This window comes from Cololabis saira, chromosome 15 (assembly GCF_033807715.1).
Source record: "Cololabis saira isolate AMF1-May2022 chromosome 15, fColSai1.1, whole genome shotgun sequence".
NCBI classification, from domain to species: domain Eukaryota; kingdom Metazoa; phylum Chordata; class Actinopteri; order Beloniformes; family Belonidae; genus Cololabis; species Cololabis saira.
Window position 1 is genome coordinate 20,824,537 of NC_084601.1, and position 9,526 is coordinate 20,834,062.

Below are 9,526 nucleotides of genomic sequence, written 5' to 3' on the forward strand. Positions count from 1 at the left end.
AGAAATGGCTCCAGACCCTTCCAGTTGGGATGTTTTAGCCTCAGATGTTTTGACTGATCTGGCCTGATCTGGTTTTCCACTTAACCGACCTGGTCTTGTCCAGTTCAGTTTTATTGTCACGTGTTTGCAGCTTGTCCCTGTGTTGCTCTGTATACCTGAACTTAACCCTCAAGACTGCTGACATCACAGGTCACTTGACATAAATTCCTCTCCTGCTGTGTTACACCTTCCTCAACTCGCTCCTTGTCACGCCCCCATCCTGCCTCTTTCTTCCACACCTGGTCCCTGGTCCATGATTGGTCCCTGGTCTATGTTCCATACCTGGTCTTGGAGTTTCATTGTAGCGTCTGAGATGATGTAGAAGTTCATGTTAATGTATATTCACAAATGATTAAAACTTCTAAGTGCCTACAAGTGTGTGTGTGTGTGTGTGTCTGTGTGTGTGTTTGCGTATGTGTGTGCGTGTGTTGGAGTGAGCATGTGATAGAGGCGTGAAGACAGCATTATGCCATCATGGATGACTGTAAATCTAACTTTTGTAGTTTTAATTGTACCTGGGAGGTGAAATGAACTACAGAATAAAGTTTGTGGTCTAAAAGCAACTTCCTGTCGTCTTCTGTCATGTGAACCCCTCATTGTTCGGAGTTTGTATCCATGAGCTGGATATTGGTCGGGAATCTTTCTTCACGTTTTTTAGCTCATAAATGATCCCACAGAACTTTAAAATGTATTAACTTTTATTCTTTCACCAAATGCCAACATTCTGACTTCCTGGTTGAAGTCAGAATGTTGGCTAACTTTGAAATGATAAAATACGTTGTTCCTCTACTGACCACCACATTGTCTGTGTCTCTCTTTTCTCTGTGCTTCATTCTCTCTGTCTGTTCTCTCTTTTCCTGCTCTGCCCAGCTGTCCTCCGGCAGGAGTCCCCCCTTATGATCCAGGTTTCTTCCCCCCTAAACAGTTTTTCTTGCCAATATTTGGCTTAAGGTTTTTCTCCCACTAGGGGAGTTTTTACCTGCCACTGTTTATGTTATGTTTATGTAATAATTGCTCGGGGGTCATGTTCTGGGTCTCTGGAAAGATCCTAGAGACAACTTCTGTTGTAATAGATGCTATATAAATAAAGTGGAATTGAATTGACCACTTGGGTCTTGAGCCAGGCATGCAGTTCCTCTACTGACCACAAGGGCCTGGATCAAACAGTGAGTCAATCTCCATTGACACACTGTTGAAATGTCCAACTTTATAGAAGAAATACAGCAGGTACTTATATTTGCATGTTTTACAAAAACTGTTTTGGTCTCCATAGCTAGATTTCACATCCATTTAATGTGTATGTATGTAGGAATTTGTACCTTGGTATGCTTGGATGGATCTGATCAGAATAAATGTAAGGCAAGGCAAGTTTGTTTTTATAGCACAATTTAACAACAAACTGATTCCAAGTGCTTTACAGAAACATTAAAACATCACATAGTAGAAATGAAAAGCAAAATTTAAAGGTTAAACAAAAAAGAAAGAAAAAAGAACAGATAAAATGTAAAGTAATATCACTGAGCAACACAGGTCAGCATATGCTAAGCTAACTGTGATGATATAACATGGGCATGTTTCTGGCTTTAAGACCTGTTTTTTCAACCCATTTACAACATGGTGCGAGTGAAAGGAGGAAAAGTAGGCTTCTGAAGAACTCATCAATAACTAAACCTATGGCTTACATCACCAGGAGTGTGTCCTGTTCTTCTCTTTCAGCCTGTGGTTTGAGTCCTGTGTTCCTAGTGGTGAAACTGTTAAACAACTAAGGAGGACTACCTGGGTTGTGTCAGAAAACACCCCTCTCTATCCAGTCCACTGGTCCTGAAACTCCCTATAGTAGCTATGTCTCTGATAGACTACTACAAGCTAACCTACATATACTGCAGGCTACTACCTTTTAATGCACATATACTACACATTACCACCTGTTAATCCACAAATATTACAAACTACAGCTTTACGATTGTGGCTAGGTAACATATTGCGTTCCTGTCTGTCTGTTGTTTGCATGGTGACACAGACTTCAATTCTATTAATCTATTTAACATAGGTCTTTTGATTTTCTCTGATAACCAAACATTGTAACTGATAATTGACAATTGAGCTCTGGCACTTGATTGTGGCAACACATGAGGGCTGTGATAATTTTATGGCTAATTTTAGGTATTAATTGTGCAAAGTCCAAAAACAACACCTTGGGAAATTCACATAAGGAATATCAATAAAAATGCAAATCCTGTAAAACCAAGAAAGCGCTGAGGTCCATTCAACAAGGACCTACCCTCCCTGTTAAGTGCACCCATGATGAATGTCTGTTCAGCCTGTTCACTTGTGATTTCTCTCACTGCTTTAGATTTACATTCACATTCCCAATGTCCTTTCTTTTGACACTTATTGTAGGTACTTTTTAATACAATGCGAGGTATTTCATCAGTGTTGTGGCTTACAAGACTTCAATTCAGTTTTATTGATATAGCGTCTATTGCAATACAGTACAAATTGTCTCTAAGTACTTTCCAGAGACCCAGAACATGACCTCCGAGCAATTATTACATAAACAATGTAGCAGCAAGGCAAAAACTTCCCTAGTGGGAGAACACCCTTAAAGCCAAACAGTGGAAAGAAAAACACCCCTTTAAGTGGGAAGAAATGTTGAGCAGGACCTGGATCATAAGGGGGGACCCTCCTGCTGAAGGCCAGCTGGGCAGAGCAGGAAAAGAGAGATCGGAAAGAGAGAAAGAAGAACAAAGAGGAGAGGGAAAAGTATATTGTCAATCGTACATAAGACAAACCATATTCGTAGTCACTATCCCACAATCCTCTTTGGTGTGGACTCCCTGGCTGCTGCATTCATGTCACTGTATCTTTTCTTGTACCGTCCATCCATCTGCTTGACATCATGAATGTTGGCCAGCTGGGCATCTGGTTGGTTGGCTTGAAGATCAACCTGCTTTTTTATCTCCACCACCTGGCGCAACCGTTCACATGTGACAGAGCTAGGTCAACCTTGAACTGGCGGGAGAGCTCCTTGTCTGCTATGCCAGGGATGAGAGGATCTCTAATGTGCTCATCTCCTCTGTTCACAAAACTCTTAGTGCTCTGTTAACTTGGACAATGTCCTGATGTTTCTGGTTTTTTTTTTTGTTTTGCAGTGTCATCCATACCGACACACAGGCTTTTTTTGACACCATGTAATGTCTGTACATGTCTCTTAAGGTACATAATAATATAATGACCTAATGCCACGTGATCTGTCTGTGTTTAGTTTATTCCTAGCTAGCATCGTAAAAAAAAACAAAAAAAAAACAAAACACCCTGTCTGCTTATCTCCTTTGTGCACCTCATGGACATGGACATATATCCACTTCTCTCATTACAACAGGGACATCTTCTGGTCAGTCCTATTTATTACAACTACTTGTTGGCCGGCAGACGCTCCAGAATGATGCCAGTTCAACCACAAACAGGAAACACAATGCCATATTCTGTGTTTCCAGTTATGGACGGAGCCAGGCTTTCCAGCTGTTTCTAGCGTTTGCCTGAAACGTGGCTCTTGCTGTCTGGCTCCGTCGTTGACATGCATTTACTATCTTTTTGTTAGACTTTCCGCATTGTCTAAAGAAGCTTGGTCCATCTGAGACAGGAAATGTCCTGTTTCCGTCAGCAGATTCGGACCTGTTCGGTGTGATAAACTGAACCCAGTCGTGAGAATGAACTGTCCCCTTATTCCACTGCAGCTGTTCTGTCCTGTGGATTTTAATCATCCTGTCAGTCTAATCTTTTCTGTAACCGGCAGATTAGGACTCTAAAATGATCCTGGTGCACAACACTACCAGGGGGATTACTCATTTGGTGCTGATAATCCCCTCAGACTTTCAGTAATGTTAGTGGAGCCGAATAGCTGCAGCGTTTCATTTTCTGAATGTTCGCTGATGCAGACGCAGACTCTGGTTTCAGAGCAGGATCTCTGGGGGGGGGTGCATGTGTCTGCATGTGTGTGGGTGGAGGGCTGCTTCGTCACGTTGACAAAAGCAGGAAAAGATTTCCTCTGAGTAATTAGGCAAATGAACACTGAGACTTTTAAAAATAACTGTTTTATTAATCTCCCACTCTGGAATTCTTGTTGTACTTCCAGTTGTTGAATGCTGGTAATAATTCTAGAACTCAACCTTTACTTCTACAATTCCCCTTTGAATTATATAACTCTCATACTTCCAGTCCTGGAAGAACTCTGGAGCTTTACTGTTAGTTGAAGAATTCTACTTGGAATTCTTGTACCCGAGTTCCGTCCTGGTCACTTGATCTTTTATGAGGAGGAAGGAGGACGATGAATGAATCCTCACGCTGAAGCACTGAGCATTAAAGGAATATTCCAGATTTAATCAACCCCAGGTCTGACACCGGCTAGAAATGAGTGGGGGTTTTCATTAGGGAGCAAAAGGAAGTGAATCAAATGGGTTTGGGATGAGAATGGATTGGGCCAGAGGGGAGGTCAGGACCTGCATCATCATTGTAACTCTGTACCAACTGACTGCTGAATGTCAGATATGCTACTGTCAGTAGAAACATGAGGAGCGCGTTCATGGAGGTATCACACTGATCCAGCTCTAGAGCAACAGTGAACATCCTCATCATTTAGAAATAGACCTGACTGACTAAAACCTTTTAATATTCCTTTAATCCTCTCCTTTGCTGTTACTACACTTGCTCTTGTGGTCTGCTGGTGCACAATGTGCACCGTTTCCAATATGAGTACATTGATTTTTGTGATGTACTTTTGCAGTGCTACAAGTACCACCGGAGGATGGAAGCCTGCTGCCGGTGATGTAACTGATAAAAGAGCTGCCCTGTATCCCCTGTAGGGTTTTTTTAATGCCTAGAGATCAAAGTGAGGAATATGCAGGATGAACCTTCTCTGCAGACATCTAATAACGGAGAAAGAAATTCCTTTTTTCAAATTATTTTTCTATCTTTCTCACAATAAAGTATTATTTTGTTTCGACTTCTACATAGAGATCAAAGAGACCAAAGTATATGTGTGGATGTGCAAAGTCCAAGGAGAGCTTTTGTACTGCATATCTGTGGTATTTATCTTGGCAAGTTTTTGACTGTGATTACTTTTTTTTTTTTTCTAAGCAAATACATCAAAGCATGGGAACACTGGAATCCAGTGGGTTCCTCTGCGTGGCCGGTATCATGCTGACCATACGTGCTGCCCCCGTGTGGTCAGAAAACATACTGCTGTTGTTTTTTGTTTTTTTTTTACCTTGTCTGCACACATATTATTGATTGATACCATGACGGTAGAAACCAAAAGTGTATATATGTGCATTATTACTATATGTAATATATACATATATATACGCACACATATGCGTACACATACATAAATATACACATACAAACCCAGTGTTTTTTTTTGTTTTTTTTTGGGGGGGGGGGGTGACGACATCCACTGCCAATCCAGGAAGCAGGAACACACGGAGACACACGTCAAGCACTGGAAATCTGCAACAAAAAACCACAAACAAAGCACGAAACCGGCACGGAGCCATCCAAAACACGAACAGCAATCGACCTAAATCTTGAGATCTGATCGCAGTCTGAGCTAAGCTATCGCTACCGCTACCTAAACCCAAAAACTAGAGAGCCAGCATGCAGGTGAACAAGCCAGTGTGTATGTCTATGTGTGTGTGTGTGTATGTATATGATCATGCATGTGTGTGTGTGTGTTTGTGTGTGTGTGTGTGTGTGTGTGTGTGTGTGTGTGTGTGTGTGTGTGTATGTGTATGCATGTGACTAAATGACTATATGTGTGTATGTGTGTGTGTGTGTGTGTGTGTGTGTGTGTGTGTGTGTGTGTGTGTGTGTGTGTGTGTGTGTGTGTGTGTGTGTGTGTGTGTGTAATAAACCAAACAAAGCTCCACCTGAAGTGTATCTATAGTGGGGGAGGGGGGGGAGCAACCCCGCCACCCGCGAGACCAGAGGCCGACAAGGAAGAGCCCGGAACCCAGGCCACCGGCAACCCCACAGAGGGGAGAAGTAGGAGGGAGGCAACCCACCGCCTGCGAGCCCCCCCCCCACCTGGCGGCGGCCGAGGGGGCCCGCGGGCGGGGCCCCCACGGCGCGGAAAGAAGCAGCCAGGGATCCCGCGGCGGCGGACCGCGACCCAGGCAATCCCCGGCCACCCGGTCCGGGCCGGACACGCGGCCAGGAGGCCCTCACCCTTCAGGGGGCCAGCCTGCCCGGAGAGACAGAGCCGCCCCGGCCGCCGACGCGGGCAGGCGCACCCGTCCCCCACGAAAGTGGCCCTCCAAGACCAGAGGGGCGCCCCGCCGTAGAGGCAGCGGGGGGGACCGGAGACGGGCCCGGAGAGAGGGAACCCCCCAACAAGGCGACACCCGCGCAGGCCCGACAACGGAGGGCCCCAGACCCAGGCATCCCATTCATTCATCCATTCACCTATCCGATACCTATACTAATAATAATATAATATACTATACATAATAATAATAATAATAATACTAATAATAATACTACTAATAATAATAATAATAACCATCTTTGTATAATATAATATTGATAAATTATTAAGTTTTTGATGTCCTGCCAATGGAGGCTCAAATCCTCCATGGCAGGACCCTTCCATACTGCATTCTCACCGACACAGACATACAATCACGCACCGTTTCCCCCTCCCCGGGGGGGTCCAGCACCGCCAGAAGGCACCCCAGGCTGCACGGCGGGCCCCACCAGGCCCGGGTAACCCGACCCACCCGCCCCAGGCCCAGGCCGGTGAGGGAACGCGGGTGATGTGGGACCCCCTCCCGCCCCTTGTGTTGAGTGCATGTGATTAATGCCATAAAAACAGGGAGGAGGGAGGGCCAAGTATCGATTGACACCGACCCCCCCCCCCTCCCGAACTACGTGTCCTTGTCAAGTGTATTTATAAAGTGTTGAATGTGCAGTGTCTATTTTGCTGTTAAAACCGTGAGGCGGGGAGTGCCAGGCCCCGCGGGACAGTGCCCCCCACGACCCGGACCCCCCGCCTTTCGCCTATGTGCGTATGAATCGTGTAGGGGGGGCAAGAGGGGGAGCGGAGGCCGAAGCCAGGAAGCAGGACCAGCAAAGCCGGCCCTGATAAGACACCCGCGTCCCCCCACCGGCCGTCCAGTAGACGGGGGCCGGCCCCCCGAGCCGGGCAAGGGCCCCACCGTACCTCCAAGGGCGCCCCCGGCGCCGCCGGAGCCCCCAGACGGAGGGGGAAACGGTCCAACATCCTCCCATTCATACTGACAACATAAGACATAGATACCTGGGAATGGTGCCACCCCGCCGTCGCGCCCTGCCCGTGCACCCCCCGGTCAGGGGAGGCCTGCTCCCCGGACCCGGCCCCACCCCCCCCTGAGGCCACCCCGGCGGACACCCCAAGGGTCCCGGAGTCCCCACATCCGCAGGGGCACTTGGCCCCCGCCCAGCGACGGAGGACCAAGGCAGCAATGCCCCCCCAGCGCAGACAGCCACCCCCCACCCAGGCAGGGCCGGGCCCTCCGGGTGGGACCCCCACGTCCACGGCCCCGCCCCCCCCGGGAGGCCCGGAGACGCCACAGCCACAGCCACAGCCCCCCGCCCGAGCCATCCCCAGCCACCCCCCCCCCCACCGCCATGAGGTAACCCCCCCCACAGGCCCCCAAGGCCCCCACCGGCTAGGGACAGGGCCCCGCGGCCCCCCCCACCGCCCCCCAGGGGCCACCAGAGGCCCGCGCCCCAGACCCCCCAAGCCGACCCCCAACCCCAAGGGCTACGAGATCACCACCCCCCCGCCCCCACTAGGTAACGAAGCCAATAAACGGGGACCACAGAGAGTGCAATTCAGCCGAATGTTGTTCAGTGGAGGCAGATAAAAGATTCCTAAAATGGTTGATACATAAACTGGATTTTTGTTTCCAATTTACTAGAATGGTTTTCTTTGCGATACATAAGGCAGTGAGAACCCGGTGTGTCCAATTAGGATCTATTTGAGTGTCTCCCAGGTGACCTAATATACATACCGTGGGGCACACTGGGATTCTGTGGTTGATCCATGTGGATAAATCCTCACAAATCTCCTTCCAGAACCTCTGTACCGGTGTACAGAACCATAAAGCATGCATATAATTATCTGGGGTGTTCTCTGTGCACTGTGAACAGATATTAGAGGTGACAAAGCCCATCTGGAACATCCTTTGTCCAGTATAATGTATTCTATGAAGAACTTTGTACTGTATAAGTTGTAGGTTTGGGTTTTTAGTCATAGTAAACGTATTTAAGCATATTTGTGACCAAGAAAACTGGTCGGTATTAAGAGAGAGATCCGCCTCCCACTTAGAGATCGGGAGAGAGACTGAATCGTCCAGTTTAGACACTAACCTGTAGAGTTTTGATAACAACTTTAAAGTGCTTAGATTCAATAAATCTATTATCTTAGCGGGAAGTTGTAAATCTAATTGGCTAATTTTGTATGTTTTATTTATTATTGCCTTAAGTTGTTGATACTCTAAAAATGTATTCCTGCTAACTCCGTATTGAACAATAAGTGTATTGAAAGGTACAAACTGTCCTCCTACAATTACGTGCTGTAAGTACTGTATTCCTTGATCTCTCCATTGAACGAAGTTAACCATCTTTTTATCATTTTTCACGATGTCTGGGTTGTTCCATATGGGTGTACGGTCACATGGAAAAAGTGAAATTTTAGCTATTTTAAGAAATTCCCACCAAGCTGATAAAGTTGTGCTAATATTAATGCTTTTGAAACATTGATGACGTTTGATACTTTGACTAATAAATGGTAACTCTGAGATTTCTAGTTCATTACAAAACACTTGCTCTGAGTCCAGCCATTGACTATCTAAAGGATGATCTTTTGACCATTTTACAATATACTGTAACTTACTGGCTATGAAGTAATACTGAAAATTAGGTAATTCTAAACCTCCATATTCTTTGGATTTTTGCAATGTCTTTAAACTAATACGTGGAGTTTTATTTTTCCACAGAAATTTTGATACATATGAGTCCAACGATTTAAACCAGGAAAGAGGGGGTTTGCATGGAATCATTGAGAAAAAATAATTTACTTTTGGTAAAACCATCATTTTAATGGTGGCTATTCTACCCATGAGCGAAATGGGGAGAGAGCTCAATCTGGAAAGATCATCTTCTTTTTTCTTTATAAGCTGAACATGATTTAATTTTATTAACTCTGACAGCCTAGGGGAGATGTTTATGCCTAAATATCTAATGTTCCCTGATTGTAATTGAGTATTTGTTATATTCCTAAAATTGCAGTTAACACACAAAACAGTGGATTTAGACCAATTAATAGAATAATCAGACAGAGATGAAAATCCCTCTATAAGTGCAATTGTCTGTGATAGTGAAGATCGTGAGTTCTGGAGGAAGAGGAGTACGTCATCCGCATAAAGACTTATTTTGTGCTCTAATA